This window comes from Ptiloglossa arizonensis, chromosome 4 (genome assembly GCF_051014685.1).
Source record: "Ptiloglossa arizonensis isolate GNS036 chromosome 4, iyPtiAriz1_principal, whole genome shotgun sequence".
Classification (NCBI taxonomy): Eukaryota; Metazoa; Arthropoda; class Insecta; order Hymenoptera; family Colletidae; genus Ptiloglossa; species Ptiloglossa arizonensis.
This window is the reverse complement of record NC_135051.1, coordinates 9,357,811-9,381,939: the sequence shown is the minus strand read 5'-3', so window position 1 is coordinate 9,381,939 and position 24,129 is coordinate 9,357,811. Positions and strand designations below refer to the sequence as shown.

Below are 24,129 nucleotides of genomic sequence, written 5' to 3'. Positions count from 1 at the left end.
ACCTACGTGTAGCATTTTGCATCGTGTGTATATCCAACGCGCATAGAGAGGCACATGGACGTTGTTGCACACGTAACGGCCACGTAGGGGCACGTACACGCGGAATCGAACGCGTGTAAACGCGCCCTTACGATCCCACGGCGACTCGGCGTGCTTCGGTGGCCTTGCCGCGTGAAAGGCACACGGAAACCGGCGCGGCGCGCCGCGCCGCACCGCGCCGCGGCGCGTCCATCTTGTTACGTAAAGCCCAACTTTTCACGAGACCACCGCCACTGGCCGCAGGGACGCAACGATTCGGAGGAAGGAAGACGCAAGGAAAACCTCGCGACGACTGTTACCTTTTTCGGGGGCGGTGTATCGACCCTCGTTCGTTCACCTCTCGAGGATTCCGAAACTTCCGGACCGAACTTGCCGGAAGACAGGGGGTCGACGGACCCTGTCAGAACCCTGTAAAATTCGCTCTGTTTTCGAAAAACGGGAACGATTCTCGATACACGGCCAACAATTTTTGAAAAGTTTGTCCCGACTGCGAAACGGTGCGCGTAAGTTTCCTCTCGAACGAAATTGGCCGAACGGGCGTCCCTGTCGACGGGCGCGAAGCGATTGGAAAAGTTCCATCGGAATTAGAAATTTTCGCAAAGTTTGCTCTACCCACGCTATCCTGGAGAAATAGGCGAAATTCCGTGGGAAGCTGGCACTCGAGCAGCAACGTTCGCGCGCTGGCTAGATTTCGACATTAACGGCACCGGTTCGGTTGTAGGTATACCTGGGTGTAAACATAAATAGTTTGGAAACATTGGTTTCTCGTATTTCCCCGAGAAAGGTTCGAACGCGTAGCTCGTACACGCGACAGGAAGGAGCGTCTCGGTTCGCAGGCATTCGCGGTACGAGAACCCTTCGGAGCGTGTTCGATTCGCGAGGAACGCGATCCCTCCCGTAAATAAATAAATAAAAACGGCGCGGGCCGGAAAAATGTCCGCGCTCGATGCCGATTCCAGGTCTCTCTCGCTGCCAACGAGAACGGCCGCGACTAAAATATGCAACGATCGAAGAATTCCTAGGCGTCGAACGATCAGGAGGTCTAAGTAAGCCGAGGAGAATCACATTTTTGCGATACTACGGGCCGCTACTCGCGCGGGTACACGGTGTCCGCTCGCGGGTTATTTATGAATGAATTAACGTCACGCTATCGCGCGGAACGAGCGCTCGCTAGTGCGCTACCGATCTAATAGGCGACCGTTCCGTAAACCGTCCTTAAGAACCGGGAATACGGTATCGCGGAAAAAACGGTCTACGTCGCGACGAAGAGGGTTCACCCTGCAACAATTTCGATTATTTACGGCAGAGGGTTACAAATTCGACGTCGAACTTGAAAACTTCTCGAGGCCCTCTTCCGAACGGATACTAGTGGAAAGTACGCAAGCTTCTTCGAAAAAGTCTCCACTGTCCTCGAAAGGGGAGCCTGAATCTCCCGTCTCTCCCGTCTCTCCCGTCTCTCTCGTCGCCTCGAATTTCTCCAACGATCGCGAATCGTCTCCGCGGGCAATACGCATTTCAGTCGGGAAACGTCGTCGCGGAAAGACTCGGGGATCCGTTTCGTAACTCGGCCTTGATCGAGTCTGGCCGATCGCGTAATCAGTTAACGGGTCGAAAAAAAAAAGGTAGCCAAGGAACACGCGCGCTCGAAAACGTTCTCCGATCGTTGGAGACAAAAGGACGGAACCGTAACGACCGACGGAGAAGGAGAAAAAAAGAACGACTCGACCGAGAGAAATAGAGAGGAAGGTGGGAGGGAGGGGAGGGCGTAGAATTGCGACAGTGGTTTTATTTTTTTCGCGGGAACACGCGTGGATTCTTGCGAAAATGCCTGAGTGGCCTGAAAAAATACACGGCGCAGATAAGCGCCCGGTACCTGATAAAGTCGCATCGCTTTATCGTGTTTGCCCGGCGCGATAGCGATGCGCAAAAATGAGGTTGAAATTGCAAAACTGCAGCACGGTGCAGCTCGATGTTGAGGCGCAGAGGGGAACGGGGGGCCACGGGTCGGTGGCGAGCAGGGCGAGGTTGATAAATCGCGCGGAAGGGTCTCGAGGCGGGGAACGTAACGCGCGGCTAAAGGGGCAGGGGGAGGAGGGACCCGGTTGCATTCGATGCATCGTCGAGGGGGCCGCGTAATCTGAAAGGCTTATAAACCTGCATCCGGCGCGGCGATCGATAACGAGAGTTATCGGCGTTTCGTACGAATCGCCGCGACTTCCTCCCTTTCTTTTCCACCGCCTCGCGCCGTGCTATTTTTCCGTACCACCGACCTCTACACCACCTCCTCCATCCTCTCCTCCACCCTCTCCTCCAAGACCCCCAAGAAACCCTGGTACTCGCCCGAGGCGCGGTGAATCCGCTCCGCTCCGATTCGAGAGAGCTTTCGACGACTTGGTCTCTTCTTCCTCTGCGCGAGGGATTCGCGATTCGACGCCTATCGCGAACCAGGGATCCTCGGACCCTTTCGAAATCGGGGGCCCTCCAGACGGGGGCAATCGATTCCGATCTAGCAAATTTTCTACTCGTTTTACCCGCAAACGGTGAAAAAGACGCGTCCGCGATCTTACGATCGTTGTTCGCGAAAACGCGAAAACTCAGGGGCCCGCAAGGGGGGAGAAGAAGAGCACAGATTTCGGGGGTACGCTCTCCGCGTCGAATCCATCCCATTTCCGACTATTTTCCCAACGAAAGCGATTCCTCCGTTCTTCGGTGAATCTGGACGATGCTCTTACCGAGGAGGAACTCGTCCCTCCTCCCTGCCCTCCGTTTCTCTCGCAAATATGCTTAATTCCGGGCGAACGGAGACAGCGCCCGGCCCTTCCTGGCGGGGCAGCCTCAGTCTTTTATTAATTGATCGAAATTAGAGCGAGCACTCGGCCCGCTTCATTGACAGAGCTACCGACGGTGCAATGACCGCTCGGTGATTCGACTTGAACCGATGACGCACCGCCCTGTTAGACGACAAAAATTTTACATCTTCCGTGACGTCGGACCTCACTCCACACCACGTGGAGGGACTCGCATTTTTCTGGCCCCAATCGCGCTCGAAGACTAAACGTATTCGTAGAGTAGGTAGATTCGTTGGAAGAATCGTGTTTCGCTGTTGATTTTACGCCGCTGCACCAATGGTTTGTGCAACTTGTGAAAAAAGTGCCGAGAGATCGACGACACCGAGACAGGTTGATTCGAACCCTTTACCTTGCGATATCGGTTAGACTCGTGACGACTTGGACGTTCGATTGGTGCACCGATCACAATTGGCTCTTTTGCGTAAAATGAAATAAAAATCCTTTAGTTTCTAGACCGTGGAATTATTTCGGCCAGGCGAGAAGGAAAATTACAACCACTAGAGCCCTATTTTTCTGTCAGATCGTTACACGTGTTAACGATTTATCGTGTTCCATTAATATTCCACCGAGTGTGTCGATAAACGGAGATGGGCAGCTGTTAATCGTCGACCAGACGACTAACGAGCTGTTTAGCGTTGCTCTCGAGATTTCAAAGAGATATTTTATTTCACGTCCACCAAATTGTGTGTTCGATAATGTCGCGTCGTGGCTGAAGTAATGCGCGTCCTGTGGTTAACGCAGCGTCCCACTCGCCGATCAAGTGCAAAATGAATTTTGATCCCTCCGTATCTGTACCAAAAGTTGGTAAGGTAATTTTTAAACAACAGACCGATCATTTGTTTCCTATCGAACTTCAAATGAAAATAATCTACAAGCAGGAATAAATACCCTAAAGAAACTACTTCGACCCAAAGAAAGCTTTAGAGAAGGTAGAACGGTGGGATACGGGAGGCTTTCCACCGCGTTATTATTCCTACTATTATTATTATTATTATTATTATTATTATTACGGTTGGCTCGCACACGATCGACAAGATGCTCGGTTCGGGCAGCGACTATGGCACGCGCGATGCTTGCAACTTAAATCGTAAGCCAAGGGGGTTAAACCCGATGTCGCGTTGCAGCATTCGATTTTACGAGTGTTTCTCAGCCCTCGGGGCTGTTACGTAGTCTCCGACTGGGAAAGTTGCTCACCGAGAAGATTTCAGGGGGATCCGAAACGCGTACACGCGAGTTTGCGCTAATCGTTCAACGGTGGGCTATTAACTCGCCTCTACCGTCGTTCGCGTTTCATCCTCTGGCTCGTATTCCTGTTTCTCGTTGCGCGAACGCCTCGATTAACCCTCCCCTTGCCACCAGCGGGTCTTCTCAGACCCGGGGAGACCTTTCTCGATCGAACATCTTTCTCGTCCCAACGGTAATTAAACGTACGTATTTCGTTTGAAATTATTCTCCGAAGAAGGTAAAATTGCGAGTCCTTTCGAAGCTAAATCTCTGCCACGATCGCGTAGGCCACTGGAATTGCAATAATACGCGATGTTCGCAACGAATCCGTGTTTCCGTTCGTTGGAAAGACTCGTTCGATGTTTACAGGTCGAGGGAAATGTCGTTGAAGCGGTGGATATTTTCGTTTCTCCCCTCTCCTGGCCGAGCCTTCGCATCGGCGTTAAATCCATTTAGTCCCCTCCAGTCGGTAGACCCGTAACCTCGAGGTAGGTCGGATCCCTCGAGCCCGAATGTTTGCCGAAGCGAAATGTTAATAAAACGAATCGAGGCCGTCCTTAGCTCAACCCGTGGCGGGCCTCGACAGACGACGAGTATTCGGTAGGTAGACAAGGTCCGACCTCGAACTCTGCCGCGAATCGAGGACCTTCGACGTATTTTTCACCTCCTCCTTCCTCCGGTACGTATGTACGTTTCGTCTCCTTGTTTGCACGCTTCGCTCGGTCCTCTCGGATCCGTCTGTACTGAATCTTCGCTCGGTTGGACTCGATTCGGCGCGTAAGACGATTAACCTAAGAAACGACCGAGGACACGCGCACACGGGTCGTTTTGTTCCGCCGAGCGGAAGAGATTCGCGCCTGTACCTTGGAAACAATATTTCTTTCTTTCTTTCTTTCTTTCTTTTTTCCTTTTTTATGGATCAAGCGAAGAATCAAAGATATCGAAAATGGGTACTTGGAGGAATTGATATGAAAGGATACAATGGTATAAATAAGTTCTTCGATTCTCTTTTTATCGAACGATATTTATATTTCAAGACTTTGTTTTATACGGTAAATATACATTTCTTACGACAAAATCGACAATAGTTAAGTTCCACTTGTAAGGTTGAAAAACCGTCGGTAGATGTACCCATCGTTGGTCGAACGTTCAAAAGTCCCTTGTAGTTTTAAAAAGTGCAGTAGATTTTTCCATCGTTCGTCAAGGCGCTTGGAGGATCACTGTACTGCGGAAAGAGAGAAAGATTAGGCCTGGAAGGAATGTCAGACATTTTGGTCGGTCGAAGCAAGGTTTCGATACCAACGATATCGAATTTCTAATTTAGGACTGATTTTTTTTCTTCTTCCAATAGACGGATATATGGATAAGTAGGTAGAGAGGGCAGTGAGGAGTTCACCGTTTCAAATTTAGCCAAACACTGCACGAGGATACAAAAGAAATATAAAATAAGATCAAAAGTAAAGATACTGATATAAAATATATATATACAAGATACGAGGGATATTTACACGTTGCTGGCTGGTACGTTTGCGACACAGCGATAGGAGAGTCAGAGGACGTTTACGTTTGGGTATCGATTGCGAGAGAAGAGCGACGAAGAGTAAATGGATTCTAAGAATACACGTGGAGATTTCTGGACTCAGGGCGACACGTGGCGCGAGTGCACGCGAGAATATAAATCGCAGCGAGCGAGAGCCGAATCTAGAGGCTCGAAGAGCGTGGCACGATCGCTCGTTGCGATCGCTGCTCCGAACTAGAATATTTCGTCTTCGATCGCGATAAATGGTAAAGCGATTGGCGCGGAGTTTACGGATTCGAGCGTATCGTTTTCGAAGATCACGCGCACCTAAAAAACCTCCGTTGCAGGAAAACCGAGAAAATTGCGCGCGAAAGATGCGTATCGGTAATTAAAGAGCTAACGCGACAATAACCGTCTTTAATTACGCGGTTACGTAGAAGCGAGGCTTCGCTTCACGCGTTGGCGTTTAAATAACAGCGCCGCGCGATGCAAGCCACGTCGGGGGGTTTTCCTTGATCGTCGCACTGGAAATTATCCAAAGAGGATCGATCGAAAGGTGCAGTTCGTTGTTGCAGCTGCTGCTTCCCGTATCGTTTTACTTTTTTTAATTTTTTGTAACCCGAAATTAATCGTTACAATTCGTCCGAGTGGATTTCGCATCGTCTCGACTGCAACGATATCAGCGACAGACCGTTGCAGTATCGTCGAACGATTTTATCAAAAAGTCTGCTTTCTCTAATATAATCTAGCAGAGATTGCACTCGGCGAATTATTCGCTATATTTTCGACATTTTAGACTCTGGTGTTCCGTTGTTACCCGCGCGTTGCATTCCGTGCACCGTGGTGCACTCGGTGCAGTGCACGGGGTGTCTATTTTGTCTCGATTCGGTGAAATATCTTCTTGGAAGAATTATATCGGTATTTGTACCGTTTTTACAAAAGTATCGTTTCACACCTTCCATTGGGCCAACTTTCCAACCAATTACAATATCTTCTTCGAATTTCTTTTCCCTCGCTAATAATAACAACAAGTCCGCGTATCTTCTCCCCGCTTTTACCATCCTTGAAACTACGATCCGTCCTGCGACCTGCCCCCGTAACACAGTTACACTCCTGTAAAAAAAAGCCAAGAACCATTTCGATGGTTTTTTTTGGTCGCGAAACGGGGCGCGACTAATCCTGGTTTCCCTATCGCTCGGCTAATTCCCGATAAACGGTGCGAGGATGGTGGGAGATATGTATCTCGCAAAGAGATATTATCTCGGGGAACAATGCCAAAAGTTAAGAGGTTTTCGCGGGAACTCGATGCGGAGGTTCGCGGTTATCCTATCTAAGCGGGCTCATTGTCCCTGTATCGTCGATAAATCCGCGAAACGCGCATTGTTTGGGGAAGCGGTGCGCTCGTGCGCGCGTCCACACTCCCGCGGACGAAGCAACGTTGTGCACGCGCCCCGCGGATTAAGCGAGTGCATCGTGGATTTACAAGCGGACCCCGGTGGGCATCGGTTCAAAACAATGAGCTCACTCGGGCTACGCGGGCATTAAGCGAGCGCAGTTTTACCTCTTCGGGGAGCGGCTCGAAATTAACTAAGTAACAATAGCTGTCGGCCTGATTTCTGTTCCGTTCTGTGCGATTCTTCGCCCGCGTATTCTTGCCGGTTAAAGGGAGAGAGAAGGGTAGAAAGAACGAGAAAAATATATACATCGAGAGAAAGAGAGAAAGAAGTGCGGCCGGAAAGAGAGCTTTTGTTCCATCGAGCGCGATTCCGAAAGTAGATTAAAAATTAGCCCCCCCCCTTCCCATTTGCCGTCCCCCGATCGCCACCAATTGAAATCCATCGCGTGTAGCTACCTGCACAGGTAACCTTTGTCGAGGGAAAAGTAGCCCGTGGCGGCGAGCAGTTTTGCAAACCGGGTGGCAAACGAAAAAGTAAAGAAAAACGCGAACGTAACACCGTTAGATAAATAGGAAGAGATAAGGCTGTTACTTTCGCCAGGTGATCACCGGGGGGTGAAGGGGAATCGATACACCGAAAATGTATTAGACTGGGAGCGGAGGGGTTGGGAGAGGGGAAAATAGCCACTCGACGACCCAGTTCGGGGCCTCCCGGGAGAAAGAAAAAATTGTAACGAGTTTTTTGGTTTAGCCTGATATTTAATAAAGCGCATTTCGCGGCCGTAATGGATCGCTTGGCCGGGTATACGAGGTAATAGGTGTTTAAATTACTCGCGGCTAGTCGTCCGCTGATGAGCGCGCGCCACTGGTTCGGAAGCGAGCCGGGCGAATTAGGACGCGAGGTGAAAATAATTAATTGAAACGACGCAACAAATATGATTACGCCAGGTTGCGCGCTCGCTCGCTCGCTCGCTCGCTCGCGCTAGCTGGCTAGCTGGCCAGCTCGCGCGAGCGCGAGCTAACACAGTTTACGGTTAGAGGCTGTGCAATATCGCGGCAACCCCCGACGAATTCGTAAGTGGATTCGCGACAGGGTCAATGCCAATATCAATTTTGATCACCTCCCCGTCGATTACCCCGCTATGCAGGTGTCTGTACAGAGAGAGCGGGGGAGGAGAGAAGAATTGTTTTTCTGTTTTTTCTTTTTTTTTTCTATTTTTTTTATCACTATTTCCGTCGCGGTGGAAAACCAACGCGCGCTCGAGAGTTTCTCCATTTTCTTTTTCCTTTTCCCCGCTCGTCACCGTTTTCGTATTTTGACGCGACACAAACGGGTGAATCGATTTATTTCTATTATCTCTCTCTCCCCCCCGGGGAGCAAATAAACACCTTGGACCGCGGCACAGGTTTTCCGCAACGCGTAGGTAGATATATATATATATATATATATATATATATATATATATATATATATATATATATATATATATTCATGGTGCAACGTGTCGCACCGTGAAACGTGGTCTATTAATTGCACCGCGTAACGCCGATTGCTTATCGATCGGTCGACCGATCGATTTTCTCCGAATTTCATCGCCCGCGGCCGATTAGCCGACCGCTACGACATTGTTTCGACACGTGTCCCACGTGGAAATCGATCGCCCGGCTGGAAATTTATCGGGGGAATCTACCGGGTGAACCGCGCAACTCGAGTCGATCGTTGTCGTAAAATTTTTCAAAGCGGTGGAAACTTTCCCGTAAAATTTCCCATCCGAAGACCACCGAAACCGACTACCCCCTCTATGGACTCGCTGGAAAAACCCTGCTGGAAATCTCTGGCGTTCGTTTCGAAAGGGAAGAAACGCGAAACCGAGCCGAGTAGTTTCTCTCTTAGTCTTCTCTTATTTTTTTCCTCTCCTTTTTTCGTTCTCCGGCTGACCTCAGAAATCGCGAGTCCTGGCACGGTTCTTGGCCAGATAAAATCGTCCCGGCTCCGGTTCATAATTCATTTATGAGCGGCGCGTTGAAACGCGAGAAATCAGCCCGGCTCGGATCATCCTACGTCGAATAATATCTGTAACGATGAGCGTCGGATGGAAAAGCGGCTCCACGGCGTTTATGTGGCCTGGTGGTGGCCAGGGAGGGTGCAGGGGGGCCCCGAGCGTAATTGCAGCGATTAAAGCGCATCTGTTACAGTCGAATTCGCGCGCGAACCGAGCTGCAACAATGTGTTGCTCGGCCGGTCGTCTCGAAAACGAACGCTCGTCGAGCACCGCTCAGGTATACGCGCGCGCACAGAGAGAGAGCAGTTGATGGCGGCCGCGAGTTTCGATCGGTATTATTTATTTATCGCTGCCTACCTACTGCGCCAGTTACGGCTGGCATTCCCTGAATCGGCACCTACGTGCGCCGAGGAAGTTGTTCGAGAAGAACGTAAACTGTACCGGACTTGCTCGAGAGGCGACATCCACGATTCCGCGAACCCTTCCGGTCGCGGGGCACACCCTTGGCGAGAAAGAGACCGGAAGAGGTCCGATTCTCCGTAAAACACAACCACCGATACTTGATTTTACGCAACCTTGAATCGTTGAAAGTATCGAGCGGATCGAAGAACGTCGCTTCGAGTAAACAATAACACACTTTACTTAGGGAGGAGACATTTTTTCTTCCAATATGGATTTCCGGGGTTTCGTATAGCGTCTCGTGGCATCACAGGGTGTGTTCGTCCAAGTCCACGTACAACTTTGGTTGGAAGTTTGTCGAGTACTCTTCGATCTTTGAAACGAGTCCACGCAATTGTTTCGTTGGAAATATCGTCCTTGTAGGTTTACCGGGTGTCACCGAAGTGCGATCCGTATTTGTCTGTTTTGCACGGTGTTTCCATCCCCGTTTGGAAGTGTAAGGGAAAAATCTCCATAAATTTACGAACCGGTTGCATCGGGAAAACTCCGTTAAAGACCTGGTCGAACTCCTGGCCCGTTTGGATATTTAAGCCACCAGTTGCTAGCCGCGGTTCGGGAACCCCCGGCCGACCGCAACCGAGCAACAACGTGGAACACGGATATCGAAAACTCGTTCGCGAAGTTGCGGGAGATTTTCGGGTCGCGCGCCGGTTCGTCGACATCGGGCGACATCTTCCCTCCGTATGTGTCAAAACTGCTCGCCAACTCGGCGCAAGGTCGAGCAAATTGGCAACGACCGTGACTCCGTTCCGAGAATGTCGCCGCGTGGCGCGCTCCGCTTCGGACAAAGAGGGAACTTTTGCAACGGAGTCCGTGGTTTCCTCGAGGTCGTTGCGTTAAAATTGAATCACGAGCGCGCTTAACGACCCCCTAAAGCTACGGGATCGATAACGTGGAAGATTCGGACCGATCCTCCTTTCTTCGAGCCGGGTCCAACCGAGGACACTGATTCGTCCCGAGTCGAGAAGATCGCTCGCTCGGATCGCGAGGATATCGACGCGGTATCGAGCGACACGCTTCGCCGCTCGAATACAGAGCCGTTCTTCCTCGCGGGAGGAGATTCGCCGATCCACGAATCATCGTGGCACGTCGTAGGATGCTGCGATCGAATCCTCGAACGTTGTCCTTTCGCGTACGATGATAGCGGTTTCGTGGTAGCCGCGGTAAGATAATCGGGTAAGACGAGAAGGTGATAAAAATAGTCGAGTTGGGGCACCGAGTGCCCGTAGGGTCGTCGGATCGTCCTGGGAGCAGAGCGTTCTCCCGCTGTACTCGCGAGGCGAGAGGAGGGGTTCCCAGGAGGGAGAACGCGATCTCGAAATCGGGTCCGCGGCAACGATACACTCGCGACCGGTCGAGTCGGCTCGCGAACCTTTTTTGCGCGGACGTCTTGAGTTTCCCTGGCGTCCGTTCGCATCGGACGATCGGACTCGATAGACCGCGGGGCCCGGCCCGGCCGAACGTACGACGTTGTATTTGCTTTGCAAAAGTATCCTGTACCGAGAGAGGAGGGACCGAGGGACCGAGGGACCGAGGGACCGAGGGACCGAGGGATCGAGGGAGGAGGGGGTCGGACACAAAAGGGGCTTTTGTTCGGACGCGAGCGCCCGTGCACGGTAATTATCAACGCTCCTATTCATCGACTCGGTTTCGCGAGTCACGAGCAGAGTCGACCACCTCGGACCCCCTCGTCTTTCCCGCGAAATTTTTCCGACGTTCCGAGTCGATCGGAGACCAGAGGGGAGACCGGGAGAACCTACGAGTCGCACACAGGACCGGTGTTTCACTCGTGGGTCCTTTTCCGAGCGCGCGCGTACACGGAAAGAGAAACAACTCGACGAGTACCTCGAGTAGGACTCACCGATCACCTCGGGGCCCGGTGTTTCTCGCGGGTGCTTCGAGGTAGCTCGAGGTGGGAATTTTTCCGGCGTTTCGAGTCCATCGTGGAAGTGGACGGAGAGCGAGGAAGGGGAGAAGTTCGATAAGAAGCTCGAATCGAGCTCGCGCGAATTCGATCCAGGCTCGAGCGACCGTGGCCACTGGGGCTTAATAACAAGACGCGTATACGCGCGGGCAACGATCGCTGAAAGGGACCAAAGGGGGCAACGGCGGCCACGGGGCAGAGAAGGGTGCCACGTCAGGGGAAACGAGAAAAGGAGAAAAGGAGAAAAGGAGAAAAGGAGGGGAGACTCTGGCCAAGTCCATAAAGCAATTCCCGACCTATCCTTCGTCCCCTCGGCTCGGCCAGCATTCCCGCGGGCCGAAATCGCGGGACCCAGTCCGAGAGAGGCTGCGGCCCCTCCCATTCTTTCTCTTCTTCTACCTCTTCTTCTTCTTCTTCCTCCTCCTCCTCCTCCTCCTCCTCCCCTTTCGCCTCCTCCTCCTCCTCCTCTACCACCACCATCTCCTCCTCCTCCTCCTCCTCCTCCTCTTCTTCTTCTGTTTCTGCGTCCTCGTTCTTCTCCTCTTCTTTCTCGTCATTTCGTCGAGCCGGTCGAGGCTCGGTTCGTTCGCGGTTATGCCTGGCAGTCCATGTGCCTCGTTCACGGTGCATTGCACCGTGGCCACGAAGCTGGAAGCAGGCGAAAGAAAAGAATTGCGGTTTCTCTGCCTTCGTTTCGATACTCCTTTTGCCGTCGGAGGGAACATTCCATTCGTTTGGGGGGCCGCGGGATCGTTAACGACCCGTTCCCACTCGCGACCCGCTTCCGCTTTCGACGCGACACCGACAGGACCGTCCGAACGACACCGATGCGTCCACCTCGAAAGACGAGCGAAAAACCGCCAAGAACCTCGGATTTCGAGAGTACGCGTTCCCTCGGACTTTGTCCTCTCGGAGCCTACGAGCGAGAGTATTTCTTCGCGATCGAGCGACGCGACGCGATTTTCTTTCAGTAACACTCGTCGAGTAACACTCGTCGAGCGAGACTGCAACTTTTCACGGAAGCGAGAGTATTTCTCGTCGTTGGTTTTCGAGCGGATTCGTCCAAGATACGGAATCTCGATCGTACATTGTATGGATCTAGGAGACGATTCTCGAGCTCGGTCGTCCATCGAGAGGATTTCATCCGAAGGGGAGGCGCGCACCTGCGACTCGCTCGACGAGAGCCGAGCGAGCGCGAGAGGACTATAGCAGTCGGCGAATTCTTGGGCGACTTTTGGCAGGCAGTGTACGGAGGGAGGCACGGGAGAGGAAGGGGGCCGACGGGAAGGGGGAAGGGGTGCACCGGCGTCGGTCGTTGGGTGAGGTCAGTGTCGAGCGTTCGCGAGTTGGACCGGGCCTCCGGTGCACCGTCGCCTGCACGGCTGCACGCCTGCACGTCTCGGCGCGCGCGTGCACGCTTCCACGAGAAATCGCGACGCGCTCCGATTTATCGTATCGCTCCTGCGAAACCGCGGGATCTACGTCTCCTCCCACCCGAAAAACCCTCTCCGAATCGAAAGAAAATTCCTCTCTCCGGGAAACGAGTCCCATTTTGCAAAAAAAGGAACAGGTTCCCTCGACCGTACGGCCATCGTTTTTCGAGAAAAAATTATCAAAGATTTGGGCGTTCGAGGAGGCTCGAAGGGCGCGTATCGGAGGGTCCGTTGCTTCCCCCCGTTTAAAAGGGCCTCGATTTTGGTCCTTTGGAGGGAAAAAAAAAATTCTCAAAGATTTCGGCGCGCGAAGACGCTACGGGCGCACTCGAAGCTCGGCGCGCGCGTGTACCGTCCGTGAGAAAGTAAACGCGCGCGCGTGTGCGTCCGCTCGCGACACGCTCCCGGTTTCGCAGTGTGTTCGCCAGGAGAGGTGCATCGCCCTCCGTCGCTGCGTCAAGGCCAGCGAAAATGCTCGCTCGCTCGCTCGCTCGTTCGTTCGCTCGGCTCGGGCGTTCCTTCTTTCTTCGAACGTCGTTCCTCTCGCTTCGTCCTCCCGTCTCCGTTCCACGCTCTTTCCCCGGCAACTGCTTTTCTTTCTCGCCTTTGGAGACTCCGGTAACCGCCGAAACCCGCTCCTCCCTCCCTCCCCCTCTGACCACGATCCCTATCCTTCCTCAACCGTGCATCGCGCTACCCGGCCCCCTCGAGAGAGAGAGAGAAAGAGAGAGAGAGAAACACCGAAAGACCACGCCGAGGAGTATTTTTGCCGCGTACGGATTGGGCGCGCCGCGTTTAAGGACAGCGACGATGATCGCGCGGATTCCTCGGCTCGTTAATTCCGCCTCGGTGCTCTCGGTGTCCGCGAGGATTCGTCGCGTGGACGCCGCGAGGGCGATCGAGCGAGAAGCGGAACGCGATCGGGGACGGAAGGGAGGGAAATAAATAAATAAATAAATAAATAAATAAATAAATAAATAACGTCGTGTTTTAGGCTGGTCCGTGGTCGGTGGTTTCGCTCGGACAATGCCGGGCCTTGTCTTCGTCTCCCCTCTCCGCGCGGCGTAGATCGTTACGGTAGCTGACCTACTCTTTAACCGCATCGAGCCCGAATGACGAAGCGAAATGGAAAATGCGCCTCGTCGAAATAAACGGCCTCGAAACGCGCGAGAGCCCCTGAACCTGAATCGCGACACCGAAATCCCTCCTCGATATTTCGGGGTTTCCGCGAAGATGAGGTTCGCCGGATCCTGCGGTTCATCGTCCGTGAGCGATCTCCGCCCCGAGGGAGTCGAAAATCGCATCGAGCGAGTAAACGTTTCGAGGTTTTCCGAAAGTTGGTTTCACCGTACGGTCGCTCGACTCGGCTCGGCTCGGCTCGGCTCGGCTCGGCGCGGCGCGGCTAGGCTCGGCTCGGCTCGCGGTGGGCATCCTCCTCGGTCTGGCCAGGAACAGGTGTTCCCAGGAGTGGCACGAATTATTCTCGAACATCGGCTTACCGGCGAGTTAACGTCGAGGCAACGATATTACAGCTGCGCTGGCAACGACCGCAAAGTGTTTACGACCCGATAAACCCTATGCAAGCTCGCGGTGCACGCGCAATACCGTAAAATATTATAATTCCGCGGACGAACTAATTGGCGTCCGCGGCGCGTAGTATCAACTCGTAAGAAGCTAATTGACTCGCGTCGAACGTTATCGAGCAGCGAACGATTAATCGAGCGTCCGGCGACGGCCACGGGGAGCTTTCGAGGATTTCCAGGCTGGCCGAGATACCAAGGGGAGAAAGACTAACCGAATCGCTCGGCGAGTATTCGGCGCGAGCGGTCGTACCGTCTCGACGCCCACGGCCACGCTCGCGCGGAGCCTCGAAACACTCGCGTCTCTTTCGCTCGTCGGAGGACTCTATTATGCCCGTAGTTCCGTGGCCTCGGCGCTCGCGCCAAGAAACAAGGAAATAACGCGCTGCACGCCGGAAAGCGCCAGCCGCGCTTGGGAACGAGCGGGGAGAACGGTGCTGGAATAACACGAGAAAAACAGACAAAGCGGGGATGCTGAAAGGAGAGGAGAAACCGGAGAAAAGAGAAGGTCCCTCGAAGCGTAGGTACGCGCCATCGCTTTGGAATTATGCAACGACCAAGTTTTAGTGGGCCGTATAGTTACGGCAGCGCCACGGTATAGTCTCGTTCGCCTCGTGGTCGTCCTCTCCTCCCGTCTTTCGTCGAGGAGGAGCGATCGCGGACGAGTTTTCGTCGCGGATTCTACGCGAACGTAGTCGTTATCGCTCACCGCGGGTTAACGTAATCCTCGTTAAACGCCCGCGAGACCGAGTCGAGGGGTTCGCGTTTCTGCCTCGATTCACCCCGCGTGGCTCGCTTACGTAGGATCGGGAACCCGGAACGTTGCACGGGGTGTCTGCCGCCGGAGTCTGGGACGGGTCGAGTCCTTTTCGAGTCAGAGACGCGGTACGCTGGCCGGTCGAGGACTTTCGGAGAGTCTTCTCCTCCCTTCGTTCCCCGGGTCGTGTCCCTCCCTGAAATTGTGTTAAACTCTGGCAGGAAAAATGACCCGTGAGCAAACGTTCTTACGACTGACGGAGACCCGAAGTCCAGAGTCCGTCCTCGATGACGAAACGTCTACTTGTTCCGGGTTAAATACCGGATCCTACCGGGTAGGAGGTTGCGAGGGAGACGTTCTTGGACGCGCGTTCGTTGGAGGCACCTGGCCTAGAAACCGGCGAGGTTCCCTCGAGACGGAGCGGCAACAATCGGCTCGTTAGTTTTCGCAAAACGGTACACCCTTCCGTCCAACGAAAGATAGTTAAAACGCGACTCGAACGTCAAAGAGACGTCCTCGGCCCTGTCCGCTTCGAATGGAGTCGCGCGGGTCCAGGGTGGAGTAACGCCTCGACTTAAATCCGTCCACCTTGACCCGGTTGTCCCTCGATCCTTTCATCCCCCCAGGATGAAAATCGGAGCGTTCCTCGAGACGGTGAGCGCAAGGCCGCGAAATAAAGCCGAGAACCTCGCTGGTCGCTATAACGCGGTATCGCTATCTCGGCCCCAGGCTAATGTAACTCTCGTGTTCGCGCGCGGCGCCGGGATATCCTGAACGAGGAACCGTTAACCAGCCGGCGAGGTTTATTCGGTGACTTTGAGTCCCGATTATAACTGAATCCGCGGATACTCCCCTCCAGGAGTATTCGCGTTCTCGCGTTCTCGCGTTCTCGCGTTCTCGCGTTCCACGCTTCCCCACGGTACCTCCCGGAGGTTGCAACGAGACGTTACGAGGCGTTAGTAAGCGTGTAACCGCGTTGCGCAACGATCGGCCAGTTTACGAGCCTGTTCGCTCGCTAAGGACGAAGCCAGGGCTCGTTGGTCGTTCCTCCGGTATCGTGCTCGTCCGTCACCGATTACGACTCGATTATACCGGGTTACGGCTACTCGACGATGTCACCCCGCGATAAGCGCGCGCACCTGGAAGCCGTGCTCTCGAGACGGACTCTCCTCGAACCCAGACACCGGGGCGCGTGTCTTTTGTACCGTTAACGGGTCGCTCGTCCGCCGTGTCTACCGTTGGCAGCCGAAGAGAATCGTCCCGGAAGGAATGGCGCGTACCATTGGTCGGGACCGTTGACTCCTCCCACGCGAGCCGCCCGACCAACCGAAATCGGGTACAGCGAAATCGCCTCGCTCCCGAGTACAGTTCGACCGACTACCGGTTCTACCCGACCAGCTACCAGACTCCACCTACGCTACAACCAAGGGGGAGGGGGAACTTTCCAGGAAAATGAAGAAAAATGAATGCACACCGGAGGACTGAATATTTATTCGTTAAAAAATAAAATAAAAGCTCCCGTCTGCGCAAAGATTTCCCGGAATCGTTTCATACGACGACACCACGGCAGGCTGTGCGTTGACCCTTTGACAGCGGGATCCGAGCGCGACTACGGACACAGGGGAGGGAAATATTATTATAAGATACTCGTTCGCGTTTCACGGAAAGGGGGATCGAGAAGAGGTTTGCAATTTTGGCTCGAAACGGTAGACGCTCTAATTGCAAAATATTTTCAAACGGTTTCCCTCGCGTCTCTTCCAAAGTATTCGACGAATGGTTCGCGCGAACTGGAAATTCGAATATCCACCTTGCGGACGAGTTGTAAATCTTCCGGTTCGTTCGAGCCCGATTCTTCGGACGATTTCGTAATGGTGTTTCGCTGTACTCGATAAACGCGACAGTCGCGCGGGTAAATCGGTGGTGCGGTATCTCGCGTACGCGTCCCGAGTATTTTTTTCATTTAATTTATTTATTAAACGGGATATACCCTTTGACGCGAAGAGCGAGGGATATCTGAACGCGGAACGCGCGTACGGAGTGTCCCACTTGGGGTTTCGAACCCTCGGTCTTGGCGGACGAGGAAACGATTCGTCGAAAGTCGATCGCGCATCGAAGAGGATTCGAAGCCGATGGCAGCTCTCGAGGTTCGTCGATGTTCGCTAAATTCGCGGGAACGTCTCGCGTGCGGTCCGCGTCCACCTCTTGGCGAGTTTTCCATCGCACGGCGTAGCATGTGCGGCGCACACGCGAGCGTAAGAGTGCGTGCGGAGCTGACAAAGACCGACCCAGACCCTCTGTCGGTGGGTACGAAAAAGGGGGGCAAGCAGGCCGCAGGACGAATGGAAAAGCCGCACGAAACGAGCAACTATAGCCCTCGGGCCGTGGTATCGGGCATGAATGAATAAACAGGGGCATAAATAGGCTGCTTAAAATTAGCTGTTACGGGAGCGAGCGAATTGCATTTAAGATAGCATCGCGACCGGTCGAAGTGTTGCGGAGCAAGAAGGTACGTACGACGGTGTTGTTTCGCCGAGGCCCGGCTCGAGGATGGCCCTGACGCCTTCCCCTCGTAAGAACGAGGGAAACCGGACAGCTGTCCCAAACGCGTCATGGTCACCGACCCTCTTTCGAAACGTTTAGCGCGCCCATGGAGAACCGGGCCTCTCTTCCACCAGAACGCTACGTTTTCCACCTATCGTTACCTTATCGTTTACCTCGAAAAGGATTTTCACCCGACCGGGGAGACGATCCTGCGGAACAGAGGGAACATCGTTCGCGATATAATTGAAGGGACTCCCTTTCGATTATAGGCCGCGTCGAGCCACCGAGGTAAAATTTTAGGGAGGTTAGAACGAACGTTGTGCGTCGGTAGCTCCTTATTTATGAGATTAGTGCGGGTAATTGGTGAGGGAAATGATACCGGTCCCCCTGTGCCTCCCCACTTCCGGTGGCGCGGCGATACGCCGTCTTTTAACGTCTCTCTCCCACTTTGTGCGATCCTCCTACGGTGCGCTCTCATCGCGGATCGATGCTCGATGAGAGTTCCAATCGGGCACCCCTTCGTCTTTCAGTGTTTCTCTCTCGCTTTCTCTCTCGCGCGCGCGCAACACCGCTACGGTACACTCTCGCGAGCTACGCGAGCCAACACCGCGGATCGTTGTACGATAAAAGTCCCTCTCGGGCCAGGGGATACCGTGAACCTACCAACGAGTCGCCAATAGTTTTTAAACGTCTCTTTGGTTCTTTAATTGCTCTCTCTCTTTTCCTCCTGCGCGTAACCATTCTAGGATACACTCTCGTGGAAGAAAATTGGAGATCGCGCGAAACGAGCGCGCGAGACGCTCCGAGTGTCGGTGTTCTCTCCCGAGTTCTCTCTCGCACGGTGCACGCTCGCGAGCTAACATCGCGGATCGATGCTCGATGAAAGTTCCCAATAAGGCAAGAACGGCGCGCGACGGTACGAGACGAGCGGAGCCGGCTCGCGCGACAATGCTCGGCGCCTAAATGCTTCGTTATCGCGTCACAATGCGAGGATCGCGCGATCCCGAGGATTGTCTCGGGTCGATCGATTCAGCCCGCGTTCCTTGAAACGCGGGAAGAGACCGCGACAAAAGATCGCGAAGGCGGCTTATTAACCGAAACGTCGGGCGTCGGGACGGCTACCACGAGAGAGAAAGAAAGAGAGAGAGAAGAGAGAGAGAGAGAGAGAGAGAGAGAGAGAGAGAGAGAGAGAGAGAGAGAGAGAGAGAGCGCAGGGATTTTTATTCGAGCGGCGTCGAGTCGAGTGGCGTCGACGTCCGGCCGAGGCAACTATTTTAACGTCGGCCGCGTCGGTCGCGTCGCTCGCGGTATACAATGTGTTGGAGGACCGGCTCGATCATCGCTTCGAGCTCGCAATTTCGATCCGCGACGCGGGTCGTTGCACCGTCCTCGACGCAGCGTCGAAGGCAGCCGACACATACGCACACGCAGCCGAGCGGCTCGCTCTCGGTCTCGCGCGCGCCTATGCACACGCACGCGGGGCTACACGCCCACAGACACCGTGTATATCGATGCACGGTATTATGCACATAGGCCACGCGTGCATCCCTTTGACGACCATAAGCCACGGTTAGGGGTGCCGCGGTGAAACGTAAAGTAGAGACGTGCACGCATACGCGTTCACGGCACCGCGCTTATACACGGTGGCCCGAAAACCGAAACCGACTACCGTTCCAACACCGTTTCGCCCGCGGAGCGAAACTTATTTGCCTCGAGATTCCAAAGATTCGGGCAACTTTCGATGCGCGTATCGAAACTGCCTTTCGATCGACGAAACGACGAAAAAACGGGACACCGTTCGCAATTACCGCGACGCCTCGACCAATCCGCTTCGTCGGGGAATAAATTCAGTTTCCATGCGCGATAGACCGATTCGATTCGGCAAAAAATTGCAATTTCTCCCCGGGATGGCTTTTTCCTTGTTTCGCGAATTTTTCGTTCGGTGGTTTTTTCGAAGAAGTCGGACGACGAGAGGGGTAAAGCGGTCCGAGACACCGGCTGCAGCCTCGGGTGAAGTAATCTCTCTATTTATTCGTTTAACCGGGTAACCACCCGGGTATTACAAAAATGGTAATAATAAACCGGAACGAACGGTGCAGATGGTATGTACAGGTCCGCGTAAAACGGCGCTGAATTAATTGCTCCGGTTCTCGAACGCGTTTCGAACTAACAGAAACGGTGGAAAAATGTAAAAATTCTCGGCTATCGACTAGGTTGCGCCAACCGAATAATTGGGTCAGAATATATCCCCCAGATGCGTTCCGTGAACTCGTTGGACGCGAATAAGCCAGCTTTCTTAACGTTCCACGAGGACCGGGCGTGCTTTCATCGTATCGCGATCTAAAAGTCATTTATTTCACCGCGTGTAACGATTCGTTGGAATTCTTCTCTCTCCCTCCCCCTTGTTCGTCGGCTTTCCATTTCTCTTCTGTCATCGGAATAGAAATGACACACAGACGAGAGCGAGTCGAGAGAGAGAGAGAAAGAGAGAGAAAGAGAGGGGGGGGGGGGGCTGTCCCGATCGACGGCAAACCACGAAGAGGATCGCGCAGAGGGCTCGGGCGTATAATAAAGCGTAATGGACGCGCCTCGGACGATCGATTCGGCCTTTTTTTTTTTTCGTGATTTTCCGCCGGCATGCAGTCGGCAACGAGGCTCCGCGCGCGTAATACGCGAGGCGAAATGGATTTTTCGAGCGACACGAGTCGCGATCGCGGACGTGGACATGCCCCCGTTGACTGACGCTCGGAAAAATAAAATTTTCTCTCTCCCCCGGTAGGTTCCCCGCGGTGGAAAGCAGCGTGTTTATCGAATCGAACGAGGATCTCGGAGCTCGCGAACGAAACGACCAACGCGCGAGGAAAAATTGGCTTCGTCGACGGATACCTGTCCCCGATCAAACGGAGACCGTAATTAACCATCGAAAACGATCGAACGTGAAATTTAATGATATTTATTCAAAGCCTATTTGCAAAATCCGACCCCCGCCAGGTTTTCCCCGTTTTACGTAGGAATATTACGTTATACAAATGAAGCGTTATTAATATCGCAGCTGGTCGCGTTGTAATCAGGCTCGGTAACGCGATATTTCACCCGATATTAAAATGTTCGCATTAAAATAATACGATACCGTAATCAACCGTTTTGCCCCTCCGTCGACGAGCGCGAGTCTTTCGTTGCGCGGATCGAGTGTGTTCCGTCGCAAAATCCCAGTGGAAAATTCGAGGCGGCAATTACGAAACGAATCGTCCGAGACGAGATCCTCCGCGGCGCGGAATCATCGCGGAAACATCGAAACTAGAACTTTTTCCAAAATGGTACAAAGTAGCGGGAAAATGATTCTTTCCTCGTCGTTCCGATCGAACGTAGAATTCTTTTTACCGAGATATTTCACCTCGGGTAACCGTTTTAATTACTCGGTTATATTTTGTCTATTATTTTAGTTCGCTCGTTTGGGTGTGGTCAGGATTTTTTTTTACACAGGGGTTTCGCGTTGCATCAACTACACGGTTATTAGCGACCGGGGAACAGTTGTAATTACTCCGGTATCGTATTTTGTTTATTATTTCAGTTCCCTCGTATATTCCGTTTTTTTCCTATCTAGTTCTCGAGAGCCCTAAATTTTCTACGAAGCGTATCTTTCCAAGAGGAGTTCATTGATACTTTCGATGCGCGGAGAGGGCTGTTAATTTCCACTTGGTTTCCCACCGAAGCATTAATTTGTTCCTCGAGTCCTTAATTACGTTTTAACCGGGGACGACGAGTTAACTCGTCACGGAACTTAAACTCGATGCATAAAAGATCGATCGCTGTCTATTTTTCGACGGTAATGGCATCGATGTAAATTGACCGAGAAACGTTTCCGAGTTCGTAAAGCGTTCCGCGATCCGTGCTGCGAATTACGGACCACCCGGTGTATCCGGCTCGGCGTCCAAAATCAAAGTAACGCGTGGGTGCGAGCCGTATCGGAGAAGAAAAAATGCAAGATAATCCGCAAAGTAACGTACGTCGCTCGAAACGATACCGTAGGTATTATTATAAATTATTCGCCGTAAGAAGTCTCTACGCAGCTCGGAGTAACGATCGCGCAAAGGTACGAGTTACGAGATTTCGCGTTTACGGTACGCGAGACGAGTCGACTCGTCTCCGTGAGTTTCCCGGAGGCGGGAGGTTCGCGTTTTCGGTAAACGAGCTCCCTGGTTGAAAGGTTCGGGCAACACGGTGTAATCCGTTGGTCGGTGCACGGCTCCTCCGCGTCCTTTATCATTTTTCGCTCGAGGTCCCTCGCGAAACTGGTCGAACTCGGTGCGTACTCATCGAATCGAAACCACTTTTTCCGAGGCTGAAAGAACGAGAATACGGTTGGTCGCGGTGCGTACAGGCGCAGCTACTACCTGGTGCACCGCACGAACCACGCGAGGGGGACAAAGGGAAGAAAGAGAAAGCCGACGGAGCCCGAGCACGGGTCGAAGCGGGTACGAAAACCCCGAGCGAAAGAGGGAGCCGTACAGGCGGCGGGCAAGAGAGGCTGCGGGATTTCGCGTACGAAGGAGCAGGCGGAACGAGGCGACGGGCAACAGAGGGGGACCGAGGGGGACCGAGGGGGGAGAGCCAAGGGCCCCGAACACAATGCGTGCTCCGCAGAATAAACGACTCCGCTCGTCGCGAGAGCAGAAGTAGGCCTGCGACCAACCTCGAAAGGGGTACCCCCGTTGACTCTCAGGTGGGGAACAAACCGGAATGGCGAGCCCGAAAAACCGGATCGAGTTTCGGGTAGGTCGGGAGAGAGACCCACTTCCGTTCCCGAATCCCCAACCGCGGGCCCTCGTTCTCAGGGGCCCCCTCTCTTTCTTCGAAATTCCCCCGTAAGGCCCCGACCAGTCCTCGGGGGATCGCGAAACATTTTTAGAACCTTTCGAACGGTCCAGAGACTCCCACCTCTGTCCCTGAATACGGGGGCCCCCTCTCTTCGTCCCAAATTCTTCCAAAGAGGCTGGAAACTTTTTCGAAACCCTCGGGAGAACCACACCCACTTCCTCATCTCCGAGTTTCTCTCTTTCTCAGGATCTCCGCGCGAAAGAACCACCCTCGTCCGAAATTCCCCTCCGGGGGCTCGAGGATTTATCGCGGGGGGGTCGCGAAACTTTTTCGCGGCAACGTTCCCGATTCGCGGAACTTTCTAAGCGGTGAGCGTTCGGAGAAAGTTTTCGCCACCGACAAAACGAGGATCGAGCGCGGTCGCTTCGAGGATTTTTTCGGGTATCCTCCCGCGTGTCGGTCTCGGTCAAGGTGTCGACCCGGCTTCGCGATACGTCTCGCATTCGCAGCAACGTCGTTTCGGTTCGTCCTCGACGACGATGGCTCTTTCAACGGCGCGGAAGCGCGCGTGCAACCAGCCGTGAAATATAGATGCCTCGGTTACGAGCAGAAGAACGACGGTAATGGAAGCAGAGATAGAAACGGTGGCCAGGACGATGCAGAAGACGCGGGAGGACCCACGGAACGCCACTGTACCGGATAAAGGTGACCGGTGGAGGGACGAGCAGGTAGAAAGAAGGAGTGCCGGGTTTCTCTGGGAGGAGAATCGTGGCCTCCGGCATTTTGGGCTAGCCATTGCCCTCTTTTGGGACTCTCTATTCCCACCCATCTAATCGCCGTTTCGCCATGGCTGCGTAGACGGGCCGCCATTCGAGCGTTCCAACGGACCCGTTCGAACCTCGTTTCTCGCGATTGGCATTAATTTTCCCACGAAAGCGGGGCTCGGTTCGCACGCGCGCGGACGCGAGCGGGCGGGCGGGCGGGTGCGCGACGCGAGAGGGAATATTCGGCGTATTTCGCGAGTACGTTCGATCGGTTCGAAAAAAGGGTGGGGCGATCGTTACCAACCGAGGTCGTTAATATCGCGGAATTATTTCGCGAGCGGAAATTCGTCGCGGGCTGTACGCGCGCAATATCGAGGATACGCGCGGCGAGCCCTAAATAAATATGTGTACGCGCAACGCGGAAAAAGTACGAGCTACGTAGCGATGTTATTACTTTCGTAGCGGCGGTACCCGCGGGAATATTATAAAAATTTCGCTCGGGTGCCAGGCGCAAGCGGAATCGAATATCAACGGGAACCGAGTGGAAAATAAATTTTATCGCCGCGCTGCCTCTCTAATTAACAACGGTCAATTGCCCCCTCCCGAGCACCCCGCGGCCGTAGCCCGTGGTGGCGCGCGTTAAAAATGATTTCAATCTGAAAATTGAAACGGCGCGTCTCGTCCCTCCGGACGGGAGATTCCCCACCCGTTTCCTTTTCACCGGGTCGAGCAGCTCCGCGAATCACCATAATCGTTATCAACGACGTTTCCGTCGAACCACGGAACCGAGAAGAGGCGGTCGGTCGAAGACCTTCGGCCACTG

The 24,129-nt window shown here is 53.5% G+C and overlaps 1 protein-coding gene across 1 annotated transcript in view; it reads left to right on the top strand.

Moving 5' to 3' along the window:
- LOC143146410 (uncharacterized) overlaps nucleotides 1–24,129 on the top strand; it is a 148,509-nt gene that overhangs the window by 49,806 nt on the left and 74,574 nt on the right. The gene's annotated exons all lie outside the window — the stretch shown is intronic.